Below are 24866 nucleotides of genomic sequence, written 5' to 3' on the forward strand. Positions count from 1 at the left end.
TTTGAACAGGGAAGATTCAAGTATTATGCAGTAATAAAGAACTGTTTTATTGAAGGATTACTTGTTCATACCCCCTGCTTGGGGTACATTTTTATTATAACTTTTTACAATTGTATAATGAAAGTGTGGCACAGGACAACAGGACACACACAAAGCTATTAATTACTATCTGTAACTGCAAATAAGTATGCAAAAACTTAACATCCATCCAACAGGAAATGTTTTAAATAAATTATGAAACACCTAGTCAATGAAATACTAGGCTACTATTAAACCAAGAAGGTGGTTTAACTTATTCTTATACCCTGGAGGAGTAGTTAATATTTAAGTGCACTAATCAGCAATCAGCAGTGAAATAACTATTAATAATAATTAGCATTTAAAAGTGTTGATCAAAAGCCCATTCTCCAAAAATAGGTTAATATAATTACATCATCAGTCTTATTTCCTGGTCAATAGCAAGGTCAAGTTAGTTTTTAAAAAATAGATTTTATCTATTTATTTATGTATTTAACAAATATTTATTGAGCAACTGCGTAATTATAGTTATCTTAGCACTTGACTGATATCGATGAACAATACAAATATTCTTCTTACCCTGGAAGTGATCTAATATGTATATGTGTTTTATATCTTTATTTATTTTTATGTGGTTCTGAGGATCAAACCCAGTGCCTCTCGTGTATGAGGCAAGTGCTCTACTATTGAGCTATAGCCCCAGCTTCATAATATATTTTTAAAACTTTTTATTGCTAAGATTAGAAGGTATAACCTTTCTGTCCAGCCATGGGGGATTAAATAATATCTGACTTCCAACCAGACAAAAGCAATTGGAAAAGTAAACAGTATGAAATCAGAATTTATATACACCAAATAACAGAGAGCCCAGCACAGTAAACCAGAAATTCACAAACACGGAAAACGAATGTAATTGAATTCTACAATCACCCTGCTTTCTTCACAGAAGCATTCGTTCCAAGCAGTAGCACTGGAATGGAGAAAACCCAAGCAAACCACCATGATCCTGCTGACCAGAAGAGACAAAGAACAGGGTTCATGGAGACAAATGAAATTTGTAAGCAGAAACTAGAGAGTTATGCAAAAGAGCTTGGGAAATCTACATTGGAGTGTCTGAGTCAGTAACATTACAAGACAACTGCTAATTCCCAGTGCTCACCCAGAGCTGAGAGATGTCCAAGTTCCAACCCAATATTGTAGAGATTTCATTAAGGACACAAGGACATTCAATGGAGACTCCATAAGGGTCACACCTTAGCGATAGGGGTAACCTAGGTCTACAGGAAAGGATGCTTAAGACCCACATGAAGAAAGACAAAGAGCAAGCCTCAAAAGTATGGCATTATCTCAACTATCTGATAAAAATTAAAAATTCCTTTTTAAAAAGAAAACAAAAATCTTGATTCCTTTTTTCTTTTCTTTTCTTTTCTTTTTTTTTTTTTTTCAATCAGTGCTGGGATGGAACCCCAGCCTCACCCATGCTAGGCAAACTTCTCTTCCACTGAGGTGTGTCTTCATCCCAAAATCTGGATTCTTGATGTGTCTAGCATTCCATCAAAAGTTTCAAAGATTTGGAAAGGAGAAAACTACAACCCATAACCAAGAAAAAAAAAATATTAATCCAAAGTAAAGGTAACAGTAAGATGCAACAGAAAACATAAATAAAACAAAGAAATGGAACTCACAGAAAAGACCTAAATAGAACTTCTAGATATGAAAAGTACAGAGTCAAAAATGACAATTTTTGTTTCTTTGCTTAACATTAGGTCAGATACTACAATGACTTGAAGATACCGCAAAAGAAAATATCTAAACTGAGTCATAGAAGGGACAAAATCCTGAACAACATAAGCTAGCACTTATTTACTTATTCTACAATATTGAGAATTTTAGAAAAATTAAAACATTGAAATTCAAGAGTCAGAAAAAGGGTGGAGGAAGGTGGATTGAATAAATCATGGCCCCAAATTTTCAAGTTTAATGAGAGCTATAAACACACAGAGATCCAATAAAGCAACCAGAAGAAAAAAAAGATGCATTATTTAGAGGAAAGCAAAATGAGAATTATGTGGACTTCTCAGTAGAAATTCAAGCCTAAAATAGTAGAATGACATTTAAAAAAAAAAAAAATATATATATATATATATATATATATATATATATATATATCTCAAATTCTAAATACAATGAAAAAAAATTCAGAAATAAAGGAAAAATAAAGACAAAAACCAGACAGAATTATCACTGCCAGACCTGTACAGATATAAATGCTTTCTGAAGTGCTCCTGATTCCAGTTAAAAGATAATCCATGAAACTTAAATCTGCACCAAGAAATGAAGACATCTACACAAAGCTAATATGTGGATGGTGTATGGTTTATATTTTTAATATTTTAATTTATTAAAATAATTATAAGACAATAAGAGTATTATTATCTCATTATAATAATAACATGGGAGTTATAAGAAGACAGAATAAAATAATTACAAAATAATAGTTTTTTATAATAATAACATGGGGATTTATAACAGATGAAGAAATATAATGATATCAACAAAAGCAAATGAACAGGAGAAATGAATAAACACTCTTATAGAGACTTAGCTTTTATATATCAAGTTGTGTAACATTTGAAAGTAGATTCTGTATTATAAGTACAAGAATAGCTAAGAAAAAAATATTTAAGTAAACCAATAAGTTAAATACTGGTGAAATAAAAACAAGTAATTTATAATTTGTCATTATATGAAGAAGTGGCCAAAGAATATTGAGCAAAAAAGAAAATTATTGGGGGAAAAACTATCATAGTGATAAGCCAGGATGTTATATTATTCATCTGAGTTTTGTGTTGTTTATGGGATCTGTCAGCTCTGCAGAGTTTGATTTGTTATGCTTTCTCTTCTCTTTTTAAATGAATATTCATTTTTATCTCCAGTTTTGTATTTGGAACCTTGTATTATTTTTTTTTCTTAAAGAGATCTCTCAGAATTTAGGCTTATGGCTACATCAGACCTTTAGACAGGGTGCTGCCAGAGGGCCTGTGACAACAAACACCTGGCCCTTCTTCAAGCTTCCAGAACAAGTGGTGTGGGTGTTTTTTGTGCCTTCTTGCTAATCTAATCTTTTATATATCACAAAATTGGGTCTAAGCCTTTTTTCAATGTAAAATATTCCCTGGTAAAGAGATGGAAAGGGAGGAGACTAAAGCAGGGTAGCCATATAATTTATCCATCAAACAAAGACACTTTTAAGAGTTTAAACTACCAAACTGATGGGATGTAGGCAGGAGGTACTAGTGAAGTCCAGCCCAGGCACATGGACAATTAAAACCCTCACACCTCTCTACTTAGTAGATACTCCAGAGAGCTTCCATAAAAGGATTTTTGATGGACCAAATGGGCTTGGGTCACTTTTCAATAGTTGACATTTAAACATGTACAAAACATGTGTATACTGTATAATTGTGCATGTGTACACATAGAAAAGTAAATACACAAACTCTAAGTTACAAACTCTTTTATGTAAGTATGTACATATGTATGTTTATATATATACACACATATAAATATGAACCATTACAAACTGTTTTGTGTATGTATATTTATGTTTGTATGTATGGATAAATATTTATTTTTCAGAAATCAAAAATCTGCTGCCAGGGCTTTTAAGTAGTAAATAGATGATCATTTCAGATACACAGTCTTTGGAAACAACTGAAGATGTGCTTTTAGGGTTATTTCATATTGTGAAAAGACACAAATACCCAAGAACACATTGAGGGATGCTTTTCAGGCAGAATAATTGTATTACTTGTATATTTGTTTTCTTTATGGAATTCAGTTCTCTGTTATTTGTCACAGTAAGAAAACTACAGATCTCAATGCCTTTTCAAAGTACTGTCAAGGCAGAGGTGAGAGTAGGTGGTGGAAGACTGTTGAGCCTGAAGGCAAGAGGTACATTACATGCTTTTGGCTATCTTCTCTTTATCCCAAACCTCCCTCTTAGTGTGTAATAATCCCCAAAAGGAATATATTTCAGGAGAAAAATAAAATTCCCTTCACTATCATTTCATAAAATAAGTAAATATGACTAGAATTCTCACTTTCTTCTATTTTGGTATGATTTCCTTAGAGTCTAGAAATTTTTTAAAATATTTTTTTTAGTTGTAGATGGACACAATATCTTTCTTTATTTTTATGTGGTACTGAGTTTCGAACCCCAGGCATGCAAGGCAAGTGATCTACCACTGAGCTACAACCCCAGTCCCCAGAGTCTAGAATTTGATACCAAACAATTGCCATCAGAATTTCTGATAATCTAAAAAATCATGAGATTTTTTTTTTTAATCACATGCATCACTAACTGATTCTCTGCTTCTATATCCTATCCGGAAAGAAATCTACCACCTAAGATTTCCTGAGAGTTGTCAATGGGCTTTCATCACAAGTGGCTTGGGCACATGTCAGTCATATCCATGTTTTCATATGCAAGGTGACGGCAGAGTCACTCATAGAAAACACAGACTAGGTGTGATTTTTCACTCAAGTCACTTGCTGATTTCTAGTGAGACAGGTCTGTAACTGGTGGTGAAGGGTGATGAGGGTAGACAAACCAGCTCAGTTCCTTAGTGTCTGTGATTGCATTAACATTTATATTAAAAGTGATTATTTTTTCAAAAAACTGATTCTTTTGCCTATGACTGTAGGGAAAAGAAAATTCAAAAGTAGCTTTCTCTTCGTAGAAGTTGGAATGCAGTCAACAGAATTATATGACAGTTCTTGAGGCTTTAATAAAAAGTGTAATGCATTTACTTCCTGTTTTTTTTTAAATTTTTGATATTTGTTATTTCTACCAACACTACCAGTTGTTGTCATCCTGATTATTGTCATTGACAATGCTGATGGGAAGTTTTCTGCTGATTGAATGAATGAACAGGTGTAAGGATGACAGGAAGTTTAGGGAATTGAAAGCTGGAGACCTGCTCTGGGGGTCACTGCATTCCTGTGACTCTGCCTCCCTCCTCCCAAGACCTTTCTCCACTCTCTCTTTTGCTCTCCTTTCCTCATTTCTCTGCCCACTCATTTGGCAAGGTGCACAGAAACAAGCTAATGAGACGCTCAGCACACCACTGTCACTAGTTTCTGCACTTCTTAATTTTACTTCATTACCCTTTTTTGCCTCCCTGGCCCCACTCCCTTTCCCCTTCCCCTATATTTAGTCACCCATTTTGTTATCTTTCAAAAGTTCTCTCCTATACCCTACTTATGTGTATGTAGATAAGTATGCATTCTTGAAATATGTTTGGAGGTTATATAACATTTAATTCATGATATTGAATTGAAATCTCATTTTTAAAATACTTTATACTGTTCTCTATTCTAGCCATATTGTCATTTGTTGATGTAGTTGGTTAATCCTGATATCAGAGAAGTAGATATCATAGCAGAGCTAAATGCCAGCTCCCCTAGAGCTGGTCATTATCAAATCTTGCCCAACAAAAAGGTTGCTGTGAGATTCGTCCAGCATATCTCCTTGTGTGGTCCTTGTGGGAGTTTCTTAAACAATGGATAGGCTAGTGGGATCCAATATACACCCATATTTGATGTCACTAAGCACTGCCAGGATAGCCCCCAAATGACTGTGCATGAGAATTTCCTTCCCACAGTTTCCATCTCCTCAATGTGACTTTCTCATTTTTTATATTTGGCAAAATTAATGATAATCACAAATTCAATTTGCATTTCTTTTGAATATCTCTTTATGTACTTACTAACCATTTGGTTTCCCCTTCTCTAAATCACTTATGTATTGTCTTTACCTAATTTCCTACTCTTTGTCCTTCCTTTTACCTGTTAATCTGGATATTTTCTCTGTATTCTAGAAATTTAATCTTTTCTTATATTTTAGACATTGCAATTATTTCTTATATTTTAGACAATTGAGTTCAGTCTGTACTTCCATCCTTTCTGATATTTTAGACACCATATCTTAACTTGGTTATGATAAACTTTATTAAACAGAAAAAAAAAAACACCCCATTTGTGATAAAAGGCAAATGGATGAAGTTTTTTACCTAATGGACTATACTTTGGAAATCTGATTTTAAAAAAATATCCTTTCACAAAATACAAGATCATAAAGATGTTTCCATGTTTTATTTTACTTAAACTTTAACATTTAAGTCTTTAACTCATCTGAGAGCTGCATGATATTAAATTGTGACCCAATTTTTTATTTTTCTCTTCATAGAGGAATAATTTTTCCAATTTCTACTAAGAATCCACCCTATACCTACTGATTTGTACTGCCATGACCACATCTACGAAGTTCCCAAACGTCTGCAGATCTAGGCCTTTCATACTGTTCCTTGGTGGTCTCTCTTCTCTAATGCCGGGTCTATATTGTTTTTGCTTCTCTGTAATAAATCCCAAGAATTGATATGATGCATCTCCTATTTTTGTTCTTTAGAAACAAAAATATTTTACATATAAATTTGTATCTGTATTTTCCATATAAATTTATACATATTTTTTCATATAAATTTTAGAGAACAATTTTTTTTAATTTCATGAAAGAATTCTCTAGGATTTCTAATATCAATAGCATTAAATTCAAGATTACTTTGGGGGAGAAGTTGGATCTTTTTTATGTTAGGTGATCTTATTCTTGAATATATGTCTCCCTTGGCTCATTTAAGTCTTTTTTTATTAACTTTAATAATTTTAAGAATTTTTTCTACTTAAGATCTTACATTTTCTGTTGGGTTTATTCCTGAAGATTTATAGTTTCTGTTGCTACTAAGAACAGTATCTTATGTTCTTGTATTTTCTAATTTTGTCATTTCTTGCCCAAGAATGCTATTGATTTTTATATGTTGAACTTGTATTAATCATTATTTACTTAGAAATTTTCTCCATTCCATTTTTCCCCATTCTGGGTATTAAAGAGAACTGACATTTCTAACTGAGCCCTTCATATCTCTTAATTTTTCTCTCTTCTGTCCATTTTTTAAAATCCATCTCTGATGCTTTCATGAAGAGTTCTTCAAATTGATCTTCTAACTTACTCTTTCTTCAATTGAGTTCATTCTGCACTTCAATCCATCTACTGAGTTCTTAGTCCCAAACTCCAGACTTTAATTGAAGACCTAGTGACCCTAACTGACACCTCACAGTGTAAAACAGTCCCCTAACTGAGCTCTTCTAGAATCCCTCACCCACAAAATTGTGAGATGTAATAAAATGTTTTCTTACATGTACCACTAAATTTAACATAGTGTGTTAACACAACATCAATAGATATCCAGATCATCATAAGATGGTAGTAAATGAAGTTCCTACCTTGGGAAACAGATGACAAATCCCAATTTGGTTTTGAAAGAAAATAAAAAATGGCCTAAAAATGGTATAATATACACTTTTAGAAAATAAAGGTGGCAGCCTAGACTGGTCCCAGTGTGGACCACATCCCTGCTTATACTGCTCAGTGGGATCATAGGAGCCATAATATCAGAAAGATGCTGAGCCCCCTGGGGCCTTTGACATCACTAAACTGATCTATGTAGCCCATTTGGGGGGCACTTCTGTTCATAGTGCTGCAGCCTGTTTATTAACTCAAGTGGCAAGCTCATTATGAACACATCAAAATGTGCTTGGGTTTGCTCTTTGGATTCGCAGAGCGATTTTTAAAACACCTTTTTGATATGCTAAGAGCCTCTAATGAGGACAGAAACTATCAATTCAAAAAAACATTAGGCTGCAAAAAGAACAGCTATCTCTCTTGCTGTTAGTTAACAGTCTACACATAGGGATTGAAGAATGAATTTTCATTCACCAGGAGGCCTCACTAAAGAAGGAAACTATCTAGTGACCTTGAAGGAAATAGACATGTATTTGCCTTTAATTTCCCCCAATTTTGTAATATTCAAAATCTAGTCACTCAGAAGTGGAGAAATAAAAGGGTAAAAAGTAAAGTTTTTCGATACAATAAGCTCAATGTAGCATCTTAAAAAGAGTGAAGAGATACTGGCAATTTTGTTTGTTCTCCCTACTTAGCCTCAGTTTTCTCATCCACATGAGGAAGATAATAATGCCCAATATTCAGACCAATGTAAAACCTTATCTCTAAATTGCCTGCACAAAGATGCACTCAATAAATAGTAGTTGTAATTTTTATTATTATCATTATTGTTATCTTTTGCAAGGTGGGAATGAAGGTCAGTAATGCAAAACAGGGTTAAAACATAGATCACAGAACAAAAGCACTTGGACAAGTCGCCACTCCAAAAGCGGTGAGACTGGATATTAACTAGAAACACACATGCAGAGAAATAACAAAACTAAGTCACTTGGGATAAAGGATCAGAATCCAGTAAATCAGTTTTAAAAAAGTACTCAAACAGAGTCAAGTATACAAAGGGCTTGGGCTGGGTTGTGGCTCAGTGACAGAGCACTTGCCTAGCATACGGGAGGCCCTGGATGTGATCCTTAGCACCATAGAGAAAAAAAAAAAAGTATAAAGAGCTTACATACAGATGGCAAATTTTGACCTGTATAACCTTCCATTCTTGACACTATTTTAAAAAACCAGTGTGCCTTAATTAATAACCATTTAAATAATCAGGAGCAGGAAAAATATTTTTTTCTTTCTTTTTAAATTTTTAATTTACTTTTTAGAGCATTATAATTATACATGGCATTTGAGAACATTTGACAAGAAAATACACGCAAGGAATTTTATTTCAATTCCCTCCCTCACCCTTTTTTCTTCCTTCCTCCCTCTCTGCATTCTATTCTGTTTCCTATCTTCTATTGATCTTCCTTTTACTTCTTTATCTATTTATATTCAATTAGTTACATATATATATACACATATACATATATAAAAATATATGTGTGTGAAATTTATTGCAATATGTATGTGTATGAAATTATTTATGATTCATTCATATATGTATGTAACAAGCTATTACTATTGCTTAATTCATGCCATAGTTTTACCTATTTCCCTTCTTTGCTCCCTCCGCCTTCTGCTCTACCATTTTGTCTTATGTCTTTATGATATCCAATCTACAGGGGCAGGAAAATCTTTTGATGAAGAGAAATAAAAGTAAAATGGAAGGGGAGACGCTGTCATCACTCACTATTTGGAAAGAATACTTGATAAGTGTAGCAGGCTCTGTCAAAGTTCAACCAAGGTCCTCTTGGATCCTTCTTTCTGATACTTCATGTCTCTCCACCTTAGATTTATTATGCACTTGCCTTTCAGGGTCCACAGAAGTACCTCTTCTTTGAGGAACTGCCCTCAGGTGACTGGAGCCCTGTATCTATTCATATCAAAAGCCTCAAGTATATGAAGGTTTCTAACCCTCTGGTTGCACACGTGACCAAAATTGACAATGCCAGAGCATGGAGGCCCAGCTTTCATTTCTCAAGTCACAAACTTTGATATGCAATTTATACCCCCTGTACTAGCAAGTCAAGTCTAGGACTTCACCTGCAGATACCTTTGCTTGCCTCTCCCCCTTTTGCATTCTGCTTCCCTCACTCCTTTTCTAGCTTCTCATAGGAACACCTTAAATAAATTGCCTGCACTTAAGTCTTCACCTCAGAGTGTGCATTTGCGGAATCCAACCTAAGACAATGAACCACTTAATGTTAGCGGCAATTCTAAAGGGATGCCCAAGTAACCAAAGGTAATCACTCTCTGCTTCCTGAAATTGGTAGGTCCTGTTAATCAGAAGACCCTCTGTTGAAGTGGGTTTGAGAATATAAATATCATAGTAGCTACTGAGACAGAGCTGGAAATTTGTGTAATGTAATTACCACCCCACCCCCACACATGTATAACAATCACATCCTCTGTGAAGTACCAAGTAGAATGTACTTCACATTCCAAGGTGTTCATTCACACACCAAGTAGATTCGTTCATAGGATTGAACCAAATGCTGGGTTCTTCATTGGTTGGGTAAGAAGGATAAACAGAGCTGGCTCTTGTGAGCCAATACAAGGACAAAGACCAAGAACATATTTCACTGGGTTACTCAATAAGAAAACAAGATTTAGCTTGTGATCAACAAGGCAGAATGGGAAAATAGCAGTAATAATATAAGTTGAATTCTAATTCTAATCTTTTTTTGTCTATTTCCATCAACCCTTTAGTTAAATAAAATTCTTAAGCCATTTGTGCCAAGTTTCACATTCTGTTATTTAAAATTTAATATAAGTAAAACATTTCCTTTCCTCCTTCATTCAATGATCAAATGTTACGCTTGACCTTCCCAACCCTGGGCAACACTTTCCCACCTTTCCTGTCTCCCCTTCCTTTGGATGCCCTCCCATCTTCCCATAACCGAAGGCTGATGTCATCTTGAAAGAACATGCATTCTATTTTCAGAGGCTCTGTCATCAACACAGCTGCCTGGCATCCTGTCATTGCCCATTGCTGTCAGTTAATACAGAAACACAAACCTTCGGTGACATTATGCAAATGTGTAACCTTCCCTGGAGACTTTCTGCCTGGATGCCAATGTCTAAGTTGCACTGAAATAGCACATTGTCCATGTAGACAGCTGTAACCTAGTCTAATGGGTGTCACAAAAATAAAGAGAAATTATCTTGACCTTATTTGCTAAAGGAATCTACAATTTCTAGACTGGAGTAGCATTCTAGACCAGAGGTTCTACAAGGAAAAATGACTTTAGAATTCTATAATCCCTACCATCTGGTAGGAGCCCTCAATAAAAGTAGAATTTAAAACTCAGTGAGTGAAATTGCCACTCCTAGTGCTCCAAGATGCAATGCAGACTTTCCATGATCCATACCACATCCAAGCTGAAGAAGTAATGGAAAGTCTGTTCTTCCCATCTTAATGGAGTTCCCACCTCCTCTCTGCTTCTCTCCTTTCCTGCAAGAGGAAAAACAGAGGTGGCTTTTGTCATCTGATGGACATCAGACTAATGTAACTCATCTAGATCTACTGATTTCCAAGATACCAAGATATGTATTTATTTTTTCATTATTTAAGCATCCTAGTAGATTTACCTACAATTGTTCCTCATGGCCATTTTGGCAATATCCCTAGTATTCCATTCAATCCCTTTTTTCTTTATTCAACATATATTTCTTCACTACTAACTGTGATCAAACACTTAATATGTCCTACAAAAAGACACATTAAATAACAAAGGGCCTATTCTCAATGAGCTTGCAACCCAGAGGGGGAACAAAGACATACAATTATAAAGGATCAGTGAAAGACTGTGCAGTGTTTAGGTAATCCAGAGGTATTTCACAAAGAAGGAGATTTTATACATGAAGATAGAGAAGGAAGTTGTAGTAATTTATTATTGCAGCTGTGACAAGTTACTGCAAATATGATGACTCAAAACAACACAAATTTATTATCTTACAGTTCTGGAGGTCAGAAGTCTTGAATTTGTCTAAGCTACATTAAAAGTCAGGGGAGTTGATTCCTTCTGGAGAACAATCCTTGCCTCCTGCCACTTAGAAAGGCTGCCTTGGCAATCATTAACTCATAACCCCATCAGCTTTTCCTAATCTGATCTCCTCTTCATAAAAAGACCTTCATGATTACATTAGGCCCAATTGGGTAATACAGCATAATCTCCTCAGCCTAAAATCCTTAACTAAATCATATCCACAAAATCTTCTTTTGCTATATAAGATAGTCAAAGGTTTCAGAGAGTAGGACATTGACATTTGTGGGGGTGAGGGGGAACAGATGCATCATTCATTCTCCCACAAAAATGTTTTTTGATCAACCTCATGCAAGCAAGTGGTGACGCCATCACCTGAAGAATGGCAAGATAAAGGGTATAATAGTAGACATATGGAATTTCCATGTATGTAATTAAGCAGAATTCTGCTAAGGAGGCAGGAAATATTATGAGAGACACTGGAAGCAACCCAAAGTGTGAGTGGGAGATTCTTTTTAAGAGTTAACATGATAGCAGTATACAGAATGGTCTCATATGTAAATATTACAGAGGCACAATGGATACCTTAAGTGAGTGAAATGCTTTTAGTGTAAGAACTCAGGCTTAGCAGCACGTGGGAGAACAGAAGAACACAGACTCCATTCTAAAAAGGACAGTACTGGGCAGCACAAGCCAATCACTGCCTTGAAAAATGTGGATACAGTTGGTATCATAGCAACAGACTTTTCAGAAGAAATGGGAAATCAGAATTTTTTTGTATTTCTTAATATTAATAATTATTCAACATAAAAAAATGTTCTAATATTGAAGTAGCATGTCTGTGGGCCCCGCATAGCCACATTTGGTACTCTGCAGACTCTGGCTTAAGAGAAGGCAAGACTAACCAACAACTTTTTCCAGTGCTCAGGACCCATCTCTGCTCTGTATGCAGAAGTGCAACTGAGATTGGACGCATGGATATACACTTAGTCCACAAATAGCCCTTTTCTTTTATTTCCACCCTCCAAAATATCCATCTGGCATCCATGTTGGGAAGCAGAGCATAGACATGAGAGGACAATTGACTCTAAAAGGTCAGATGTGCTAAGTGTCAGTGAGCATTACATCAACAAGTGCTACAAAAATCAAAAGGACACTATGACAGTTTTGGCTCAACCAAAGGCCATTTGGATAGATCTCAGTGACTGGGGCCCAGTTCACACATGGACAATCAAAGCCCTTCAATTCTGTAGCAGATGTGACTGTGGCCTACCCTATAGCCAAACCCATCCCTGGATTTTTCTTGTTAACAGGACCTTGATTCTGCACAGGAGTCTGTGTCTATGTGTTTCAGAGCAAGCTCAGGCTTTCCCCAACTCTTGGGATTGAGACTTGTGTAGTATATGCCAGTTGTGGCAACTCCATTCCCTTCCCCTGAAAACAATTGCAGAATTGACCCAACAATGCAGTTCTAACCATAGACATGTGAAGGGAGTAATATTCCATTGTGTATATATACCACATTTTCTTTATCCATTCATCTACTGAAGGGCATCAAGGTTGGTTCCACAGTTTAGCTATTGTGAATTGTGCTGCTATAAACATTGATGTGGCTGTGTCCCTGAAGTATGCTGTTTTTAAGTCCTTTGGGTAGAGAACGAGGAGTGGGATAGCTGGGTCAAATGGTGGTTCCATTCCCAGTGTTCCAAGGAATCTCCATACTGCTTTCCATATTGGCTATATTAATTGGCAGTCCCACCAGCAATGTATGAGTGTGCCTTTCCTCCCCCATCCTCACCAACATTCGCTGTTTTTTGTGTTTTGATACATGCCATTCTGAGTGAGATAAAATCTTATAGTAGTTTTGATTTGCATTTCTCTAATTGCTAGAGATGTTGAACATTTTTTCATATATTTGTTAATTGATCGTATATTATCTTCTGAGAGGTGTCTGTTCAGTTCCTTGGCCCATTTATTGATTGGGCTATTTGATTTTTTGGTGTTTAGCTTTTTGAGTTCTTTATATATCCTAGAGATTAGTGCTCTATCTGACGTGGGAATGGTAAAAATTTGCTCCCAGGATGTAGACTCTCTATTCACCTCACTAATTGTTTCTCTTGCTGAGAAGCTTTTTAGTTTAAATCCATCCCATTTATTGATTCTTGATTTTAATTCTTGCTCTATAGGAGTCTTATTAAGGAAGTCAGGACCTAATATAAGTTGATAAAGATTTGGGTCTACTTTTTCTTCTAATAGGCACAGTGTCTCTAGTTTAATTCCTAGGCCCTTGATCCACTTTGAGTTTTGTGCATGGTGAGAGATTGGGGTTTAATTTCATTTTGTTGCATATGGATTTCCAAGTTTCTCAGCACCATTTCTTGAAGAGGTTATCTTTTCTCCAATGAATACAGATAAATAAGATAACTATAATTATGTGGTTTTGTCTCTGTATCCTCTATTCTGTACCATTGATCTACCAGTCTATTTTGGTGCCAATACCATGCTGTTTTTGTTACTATTGATCTGTAGTACAGTTTAGAGTCTGGTATACTGATGCTACCTGCTTCACTCTTCTTGGTAAGTATTGCTTTAGCTATTCTGGGTCTCTCATTATTTTTCCAGATAAATTTCATGACTGCTTTTTCTATTTCCCATGAGGAATGTCATTGGGATTTTGATTGTAATTGCATTAGATCTGTATAGTGCTTTTGGTAGTATGGTCATTTTGACAATATTAATACACAATGGAATATTACTCAGCAATGCTGAGTAATCTGAATGTCTTCTCTGTTATAAGGAGGCTGATTCATAGTGGGGTTGGAGAGGATTAGAGGAACTCTAGATAGGACAAAGGAGTGGGAGGCGAAGGGAAGGGGTTTGGGGGTAAAAAAGATGGTGGAATGAGATGGATATCATTACCCTAAATACATGTATGAAGGTATGGATGGTGTGAATATACTTTGTATACAACCAGAGATAATGAAAAGTTGTGCTCTGTATGTGTAATATGAATGGTAATGCATCCTGCTGTTATATATAACAAATCAGAATAAAAATAAATTTAAAATAAAAGAAGAAATGTGAAGGGAAATCTGCTGGGTTAATTTATATAGGTGAGTTTTCTAGGCTTTTGTAAAGGGATTGAACACTGGAACTTGCCTTGCAAATTCTTGAGTTCTAGAAGCCAGTTTTTGTGCATACCAGAGCAAGTATAAGAACCAACATGTGGAAAAGTGGATGCCCAAAAGATGGCTTGACCCAACATCCTCGGTGATGCTCAAAATTAGACATGAGAACACTACAAATGATGACAGGTGCTTGTTCGACTCAACAGAAAGGAAGGAAATACACTGACTTTTTCTCAAACCAGATTAATGGAGGACCAGCAAGAAAATTGAGAAAGGACAGAAAAGTAGAGGGGAGGTGTGAAGGAGGTATTGAAGAGAACGGACTGCAGAGTTTTGAAGCATCAATAATGGCAGCAGGTCCAGCACTGGCAGGAGGGTGCCAACCATAACACAGAAAAGGGGTAGGCATGCCTGTGTCAGACCATGGGAGCATCTCCAAGAGCAGCCAGTCCAGCCAGCCTGGCAATCTGGGGGAGTGGTTATTGAAAGGAAAAGTTTGTTTTTGTTCGTTTGTTTTTAAAGAAAAGTCCATTAACTGCCCAGAGAACCTGAAATGAGTGTCACACTGAAACTTTGCTACCTGTTAGCAAAACCTAGAAATGTATAGTGAATGGGCAAGTTAAATTCTGGTCATTTAGTAGCAAGTTAAAGTCTATGAACTCAAACTCCAAAAGAGCTAAGATTATGGTGGTTAAAGAGGTCACCGGAGGTGATATGTTAAATGATAATGCAGAGTGATAAAATAATGGGGTATACAAGTGTATGTTCAAAGTAACAAAGCAAAGACAAAAAGCCATAGAAGCTATACTCATCTAAAATAGAAACTTGAGATAGTTATGCTATTTAAATAGGATAAAATGATTTATCAGTAAAATATGACCTCTTTGAAATGATCCATAGATAGAAGAAAAACAGCTAGTCAATCCGTGAGAATTATGGCCAAGTGAAGGTAACAAGAAATGGTCTATTAGAGAATTTGAGCACCTTTGCCACATTTTTTATACATGATTCTCAATATAGAGTAATACTATTTGACCCTGCTTATTGATAAATAGAATTATAAATTGTGCTTTTATGCATTTTTCCTAATATGTACTTTCTGAAGGTGCTGACAGCCTGAAAGTGCAATACAATTTTAAGAAGTTTTATGTACTTAGAGAGGGAACTATTAGCAAACTATGACACTGCTAAACCGTTTTCAACTTCAAACAGAAACTTAATACTCTATGGTCTGTCCATTTCGCAAGGGAAAATGCAATCTATTTTAATGACTACTTTGCCAAAATGCTTCCCTAGCAGGGATCAGTGAATTAGGGAATTTGACTAACATGAAATGGTCACTTGCTTTAGGTGTCTCAAAAATATAATTTAAATACTTAAGAAGTTTTCATGACATAGAAATATTATATTTGTATTACCAGATAGGTATTATCCTAAATGGTTATGCTAGTGGGGTTCTTTCTCTCATTCTCTCGCTCTCTTCTAATATACATACGTATACACACACATATGTAGATATGTATAGTTTGTTTAAACATATGGGATGGATAATGTTCACATTCCCATGATTACATAAATTTTGTTTAAACAAAGAAATAGCTGAGACCCAAAGCATATTTAAAAATAGTCCCATGGATGGAATGTGTATATTTATTTTTTTATATTTAATTTCTTTCTTATTATAAATTTACCCATTTGGCAAAATTAAAAAGAAAAAAATCAAATTAATTTGAATTTCAAGTTACATGAATTTAAATGATTCATAGTCCCTGAAATAGTACCTATATATTAATAACAGTTACATTCCAAGGAGAAAATTTTGAATTGTGTACAATTTCCACCTAGGTAACTAATAATTGCAATTCAAACTTTATTGTCCATACCATAAAATAAATGAGAAAGATACCCCTGAGTCCACCTTAATTTTTAACAAAAATTAAGTATTCTCATTAGTAACAACTGAGCTGTTCTTGGTTTACAAACTATTTTATCATACATACACAAACATGGCTTGACATAATTTTTGAGAATGGCTAGCCTATTAAATAAAAAGTAGTATGTGTTTGCAAGGGGAAAAATGTGCAATTTTATATGTTTGTTCCTTACTATGAAAAAAATTTGCTCAATATATTAATTCTGAGTCATTATAGAATACCAATTTGGATAGTAGGGTCAGTGCATATTAATAATTTTTATGGTTTTGAATCTCCCAAAGTCACTGCGTTGATTCTCTCTGTGGATCAGAGTTTAATGAAAATATGAAATGTTATTACAGAAGAAACTGCATAAGAAAATTCACTCTTCATGCAGGTCCCATACATATTTTTCCAACCTTATTATGACCTTCGTATGTAATTTCTGGTGTTCCTTGTGCTAGGTGATAGATAAGGCAAGAGGTGGGAGGAGGGAAGCAGGGATAGTGGGGAAGAACTGCCTTCAAGGACTGGGGCATTTGACCTTACAGTGAAGCTCAGTATGAGTCAACAGTGGCAGGGAGTGATCCAGACAATCTCACGACCTTTATTAGAAATGTTATATCCAGAATGAATTCTTTTCTCTGCCTCTTAGACAACTCTTTGGATTAATATGTGCTGTCCTGGGCCTCGCCTTCTTGAGTCGGGTATGAGCAAACAAGATTCAGAAAAAATCACCTGGGATTGGGGAAAAAGCCGAAAATCCTGTCACCAAAGAAACCACTTGAGAACATTATGCCAAGCCAGTCACAAGAAGACAAATTCTGCCTGATCCAACTTCTATGAGGTACTTAGAGAGGCTGAATCACAGACAGCAAGCAGAATAGTTGTTGCCAGGGGCTAGCGTGGGAGGATGGGGACTTGCTTAAGGGGTTAAAGGGTTGCAATTTTGTAGGATGAAAGAGCAATGAAGATTGGCTGAACAACAATGTGAAAATATTCTAACACCATTGAACTATGTACTTAAAAAAGGTGAAGATGGTAAATTTTATGTTATGTATATTTTGCGAAGATTTTAATTTTTTTTTTTAAGAAACTGCAATTTGCATTTGGGGTAAAAATGGGAGTTCATAACCCACTTGAATCAAATGTATGAAAGATGATATGTCATGAGCTTTGTAACGTTTTGAACAACCAATTAAAAAATATAAATAAAAATAAATAAATAAATAAATAATCAGATCTGTCCCCCCCCCCCCAAAAAAAAGAAAGAAACTGCTGAAGGAACCAAGAGTATTTAATCAGGGAAAGAAAATAGAAGAAAGGGGATAGATCAGTTAATGAAGAGTCATTAAATAGAAAATAAATATCTTTATTTTGTGATTTAAGGAAAAGCTGGCAGTAACCTATGTTAGCGGCTAGGCTACAATTTCAGCTCAACATAAGAACAATTTGATAGAATATAAGAATAGAAGATATGTAGAATAAACAATGGATTGTGGTTATTAGTAGCCCCCAAATAATGCTTTATTCCAGGCACCAATTAGTAGCAAGACAGGTGTCATGTAGTAAGAAAGAGCTACTTAAATCAGAAATCTTCCTTATAGGGAGCCACCTCAGAAAACACTATAAGTTCAAATTCAAACAAAAGAGATCTTTATTTAACTGGCCAGGGACTGTCTCCCACCGGTAGACACTGATGCTTTGTGGGAGAACACCAATTTCCTGGCCTGTGTCTTGGGAATTTAAGGACAAAAAAACCACAACTCAAGGGCTTTTCTCAGCATCATGCAAGCAAGCAAGGTACAGAAGCTTGAGTTTCAGCTGAATGGGGGGTGATAATCTATTTTAAAGTCATGTAGATCCATAAATGTACTCAAACCCAGGATGGAGCTCACCACGACCACCACTGTATACTGAATTGGGTACATTCTGTGAGGTACAAAGTACAGAAAAACAGTTTTTTAAAAGAAGACAGCTTTCGTTTCTGTTTCTCAGAAATGGGTCATGCAGTTCCCTCTTCACAGGAGCAGAAACAGAAAAACTAAGATGGAGTCTAGAACAGCTAAGACAGAGTCCCTACGGCCACGCTTTTTGTTCATATAGCCACAGTGACTTCATTCCCACTATCCCGGTGCTAGTAAACTATTTGATGCTTGCAGTTATCTCATTTACTCATCATTTTACTACTGATACCTATAAGCCCTATGTCTACATGATCAAGCTAATCCAATTGTTCACAACTATATTGATTTAACCTTTTCTATATTAACCTATCAGCCTACATTCATCTATAACTATACTGGTATATGACTTAATGCCTTTCACTGCTCCATATCTTTTTCCGGTGGCTTAAATCCTGTGTCTTACAGTTACATGATCTTATTACTATTACTTAAGTTCATCAGGAATAAGCCTATCTATGAACTTATGTCTTACTGTTGCTTATCTATGTTATCTTAACTTATTCTAATAATCTATAACCTATGTCTATGACTTATTGATTATATCGATCAGTTCACACTACAACAGTCTTCAGTCTATTTTGGTCACTTACTAGTGTAAGTCTTTATCACTTATCACATCTGGAGGCTGGACCTCTGAGATCAAGGTGCTGATAAAGTTGGTTTCTTCTGAGGTTTTTCTCCCCAACTTGCAGAAGGTCACCTTCTGTGACTTCACATGGTCTTCCCTCTCTGTGCCTATGTCCTATTCTTTTCTTATAAGGATGTCAGTCATATTGAATTCGGACCCACCCTAATGACCTCATTTTAACGTTATTACCTCTTTAAAGCTGCTTTCTCCAAAGAGTCACATTCTGAAGTACTAAGGGTTGGGATTTCTATATGTGAATTGTTGGTGGGGGAAACACAATTCAGTGCATAACAACTTAGAAAGGATTTCCAGGTTAAATGGCAACAGAGATGGACATTTAATTCCACTTCATACAGATCTATACTCAAGAGATCTAAAGAAAGAAAGGGATATGGGAGTAGGAAGGATAGTAGAATGAATGGGACATTATTATCCTATGTGCATATATGACTACATGACTGGTGTGATTCTACATCATGTATAACCAGAAGAATGAGAAGTTATTCTCCATTTATGTATGATGTGTCAAAGTGCATTCTATTGTCATGGAACAAATTGTTTAAAAAGAAGGAAAAATGTAACTGTCAGAAATTAGAAAACCTTTGGCAAATACAGTGAAAGAAGATTCCAGATGCTTCTTGGTAAGAATCTGCTTCTTACCAGTTAGCAAGCATTTTAGCAAATAGAAACCATCTTGGAAAATCTCATTATCAAGCTAATTTAAAGGAATCAGAGCAGAATTCACAGCTGATTCTTGGGAGAGATGGAAGACTTGGGAGAGATCCACTTGGGATAAACTTAAAAAAAATTGTGCCTTATGATTATACATAGCAGTGGAATTTGTAGTTGCATTCTTGTACATTCACACTGGAATAATTTTGTCATTGCAAAACAGTCATAGGTCAGCTGTCCAAGATGGAATTCAGTTATGCATTTGCTTGTCTCCCCTTTTTATTGTCCCCTTTTCAAATGACAGTAAATGATTGAAGGGCTATGACACTAATTGAAGGCTTCAGCCCATGAGCCCTTTCAATATATTTGTAGAAAAGAAAAAAGCACATGAAATAGAATTAACAAATGAGACAAAATTGTGACATTTGTAGTTCATGAATTGAAAGATCTAATATTGTTAAGATGACAATACCCACCAAATTAATCCACAGATTCATAGCAGTCACTACCAAAGTGCTAGTTTTCATATAGTTTTTCATTTTTTTTCTTTTTTATTCCCTCCTTCCTTTATTTTGTTTTTCTTTTTGCAGAAATGAGCAAATTCATATAGAAATGTGAGATGTAGAATAGCTGAAACAATATTGAAAAGGGAGAACAAAACTGGAATATTCACAACTTACAATTTCAAATCTTACTATAAACCTATAGTAATTGATACAGTGTGGTGCTGGCCAAAATAAAGGAAAAACTAGTCATATATATTAAGAAATAAAATTGAAAGTCCATGGATAAATCTTTACTTTTACTTTTTTGGTCAATTTATTTTGACAAGAGATATCAAGACCAGTCACTGGGGAAAGAATATGTTTTCAACAAAGAGTTCTGAGGCAACTAGATAACTACAAGCAAAAGAAGGAAGCAGGATCCATACCTCAAACCATATGCAAAAATCAACTCAAAATGAATCACAGACCTAAAAAGATAAATAACCCAATCGAAAATGGGGCAGGCAAAGGATAGACATTTCTGTAATAAAGGTAAATAGATGACCAATAAGCACATGAAAAGATGTTAGATATTATTAATCATCAGGGAAACACAAATACAATCAATGAAATACCACTTCATATCTACTAGAATGTCTAAAGGCCTGACAACAAGTATTATGAAGTATATAGAGAAATCAGAACCTTCATGCTTTGCTGTTGGCAGTGTAAAATGGTGTAACCACTTTGGGAAACAGTCTGACCATTCCTAAAATTATCAGCTCATAGCATTAACATATGGCCCAGCAATTCTACTCCTAGTTGTATACCCAAGAGAAATGAAAACCTATATCTACACAAAAACATCACATAAATGTTTGTGGCAATATGATTTATAAGAGCCAAAGAGTGGAAACAACTCAAATATTTATCTTCTTCTTTTTAACATTTTTTATTCTAATTTGTTATGTATGACAGCAGGATGCATTACAATTCATATTACACATATAGAGCACAATTTTTCATGTCTCTGATTATACACAAAGTAGAGTAACACCATTAGTGTCTTCATACCTGTACTTGGAGTAATTATGTCCATCTCATTCCACTGTCTTTCCTACTCCCATGTCCCCCCTTTTCCCTCCCTCCACTTTTCTCTATCTAGAGTTCATCTAATCCTCTTATGCTCCCCCCGACCCCATTATGAATCAGCATCCTTATATCAGAGAAAACATTCGGCATTTGGTTTTTTGGGATTGGTTAACATCACTTAGCATTATATTCTCCAACTCCATCCATCTATCTGTAAATGCCATGATTTTATTATCTTTTAATGCTGAACACTATTCCATTGTGTATGTATACCATATTATTGTTATCCATTCATCTACTGAAGGGTGTCTAGGTTGGTTACATGGTTTAGCAATTGTGAATTGTGCTGCTAGAAGAGCGAAACAGGTGGCATCAGTATACCTGACCTCAAACTATACTACAGAGCAATAGTAACAAAAACAGCATGTTTTTGGCACCAAAATAGACTGGTAGACCAATGGTACAGAATAGAGGACACAGAAACAAATCCATATAACTACAGTTATCTTATATTAGACAATGGCACCAAGAACATACATTGGAGAAAAAATAGCCTCTTCAACAAATGGTGCTGGGAAAAACTTGAAATCCATATGCAACAAAATGAACTTAAGCCCCTATCTCTCACCATGCATAAAACTCAACTCAAAGTGGATCAAGGACCTAGGTATTAAACCAGAGACACTGACTAATGGAAGAAAAAGTAGCCTAAATCTCCATCATGTTGAATTAGGCCCCAACTTCCTTAATAAAACTCCTATAGAGCAAGAATTAAAATGAAGAATCAATAAATGGGATGGATTCAACTAAAAAGCTTCTTTGCAGCAAAAGAAACAACCAGTGAGGTGAAGAGAGAGCCTACATCTTGGGAGCAAATATTTTACCACTCCTACATTAGATAGAGCACTAATCTCTAGGATATATAAAGAACTCAAAAAGGTCTAAACACCAAAAACAAAAACAAATAACCCAATCAATAAATGGGCCAAGGAATTGAACAGACACTTCTCAGAAGAAAATCAATCAATCAACAAATATATGAAAAAATGTTCAACATCTCCAGCAATTAGGGAAATGCAAATCAAAACTACTCTAAGATTTCATCTCACTCCAGTCAGAATGGCAGCTATTAAGAATACAACAATAAGTGTTGGTGAGGATGTGGGGAAAAAGGCACACTTATATATTGCTGGTGGGACTGCAAATTGGAGCAGCCAATATGGAAAGCAGTATGGAGATTCCTTGGAAAATTGGGAATGGAACCACCATTTGACCCAGCTATTCCACTCCTCAGTCTATACCCAAAGGACTTAAAAACATCATACTTCAGGGACACAGCCAAATCAAATATTTATCTTCTAATGAATTGGAAAATATCCTATATCCATACAGTGGAACTACTCAAACATAAAAAGGAGCAAAGTGCTGATAAATACTACAATATAGATAAAACTTGAAAGCATTATGCTAGTCAGAAAGATCACATTATATGATATATGTGATATGAAATAACCAGAACAGGCAAATCTATAGAGACAGGTGTTTGGCAAAGGATGGAGTAGGTCTAAATGGGGAATGATTGCTAATGGGTAAGAATATTTGCTCTAGAGAGATGAAAATGTTTTGAAATTAAATGACGGTGATGGATGCATAGTTCTGTGGATATACTAAAGCTCAGTGATTTGTATACTTTAAAAGAATGAATTTTATGGTTACACGCATTATATCTTAGTAAGTCTTCTATTTAAAAAGAATGAGTACTATGAGTGTAAATCACAATTCTAAGTTCAGAGCAGTATTAAAAATATTACTATATATAAAAAATGTTGCATAATTTTCTTGTACAAATAATGGATGTTATTACTCATCATACTGATATGACAATAAAAATACTTTCTGGAGATGTAGCCCAGGAGTACAGAGCTTGCCTACCATGTACACTATCCAGGGTTCATCGCCAACAACACATACACATATGGAGGCGTACACATACACACATGGAGGTGCACGCATACACACACACATTCTACTTGATTTGAATTAGACTTAAGTCGTTTCCTGCTTCGGACCCTTAGTAGTGCTGTGATCATCAAGGCAACAAACACAAGAATCAGCTTTCTTTGGTGTAGTGTTTAGCCAATTATGACTTGGCAAGCAAGAACCAAAAACTAATCTGATATCAGTTTGGAAAAAAAGATTCCTTCATTTTCCTTCCATGTAAATGAGTACATATGCACATGATAGTGGTGTTATGGTTTTTTTAGTTTGTTTGTTTGTTCCCTTAAGGGCACTAAATCACTTAGTGCCAGGCCAAAAAGACCAAAAAAAAAAAAAGTGTGTGTATGTGTGTGTGTGTGTGTGTGTGTGTGTCAAACAACAAGAACAAAACCTGAGAACCATGTTTAACATATCACTTATAGAGAAGATAGTCATCAACACTGACTGGATTTTATTTAGTTAAGTCCAGGATGGAGGACTTGCTTATCAGGTGGATCAATTTGGATTAGGCTTGGTTCCTTATAACAAAAATGTCCAAAGTTAAAGTAGTTTATGCAAAACAGAAGCTTACCTCTCTCACATAAAAGAACCTGTGTTGGCAGTTTTGGCCTGGCACAGATGCACCACTATGGCATCAGGTAACAAGATTCTTTTCATCTTCCCACTGGGTGACATCTGGACAGGATCCTTGTCTGGCAGTCCCCTCCCCTTTAAACAGTGACATGAGAGAAGACAAAAGGGGCTTATCAACACTTCCTATGACTGAGCATTGTCACTCTGTCACATAACTAACTCCACGGACACTTGGAAGTCAGTCCACCAAGTCTAACTACATGGTGAGCACAAACAATTTGTATTTATAAACTGCACTTAGAAATTTGTTATGAGCTCTCATGAGTTAAAAGTAAAAGTTTGAAGTTTTTCTTCTATTTTTATGAACTTATGTTAATTATTCTGCAGCGTTTTTACATACATATGTAAATGTGTGTGTGTGTGTGTGTGTGTGTGTGTGTAAACACATTATTCCAAAGCCATGTGAAAGATCAAAAAATCATAATGTTCTATGTATATAAGGAACTCTGATTTGAATCTTTATGCTCTGAGGTATGATAGTTAGTTCAAATATCTAAATGATAGGGTGTGAATCAATTTATAGGAGGTCATGACAACTTCTCACCAAACATAAAAGCTTTTATCCTGTAGCAGGTTGACACTGTTGTCAATTCTTTGGCCCCTCTTTCCATTGATCTTGACTCTGTTTCCTCTCTCAGGAACTTGTCTGACCCTGTGACATGCTTCAATCAACAGAAGGCAGCATAAGCCATGCTGTGTAGCTGCTGAGTCCTAAAGAAAAAAACATTTTCTTCCTTCACTGCTCAAAATGCCTCCTTTTGGAAGCCAGCTGCCATATCTTACAAGTCTAAGCCAAGTTGAGAGACCATGTGGTGAAGAATCAATGTACCAGGGGCTCATGCAGCCAATACAACTGTTGGTCACACGTGTGAGCTACATGGGATGAACTTGCA

At 35.5% G+C, this 24866-nt stretch overlaps 1 long non-coding RNA gene across 2 annotated transcripts in view; it reads right to left on the reverse strand.

The window, feature by feature from the left end:
- Positions 1-24651, reverse strand: part of LOC308630869 — a 113797-nt gene extending 89146 nt beyond the window's left edge. The window contains exons 1-3 of one of the 2 annotated variants that reach the window (XR_014018058.1): positions 24518-24651; positions 23912-24048; positions 10843-10925 (exon numbers count right to left, since the gene is read on the reverse strand). This is a non-coding gene — a long non-coding RNA (uncharacterized lncRNA). Of the gene's footprint in view, positions 1-8878; positions 10926-23911; positions 24049-24517 lie in introns of those variants that run through there. The other variant, XR_014018059.1, reaches the window with a different exon arrangement.
- Between the last annotated feature and the right edge of the window lie 215 nt (positions 24652-24866).

This window comes from Spermophilus citellus, assembly GCF_964194105.1.
Source record: "Spermophilus citellus genome assembly, chromosome: 11".
NCBI lineage: Eukaryota > Metazoa > Chordata > Mammalia > Rodentia > Sciuridae > Spermophilus > Spermophilus citellus.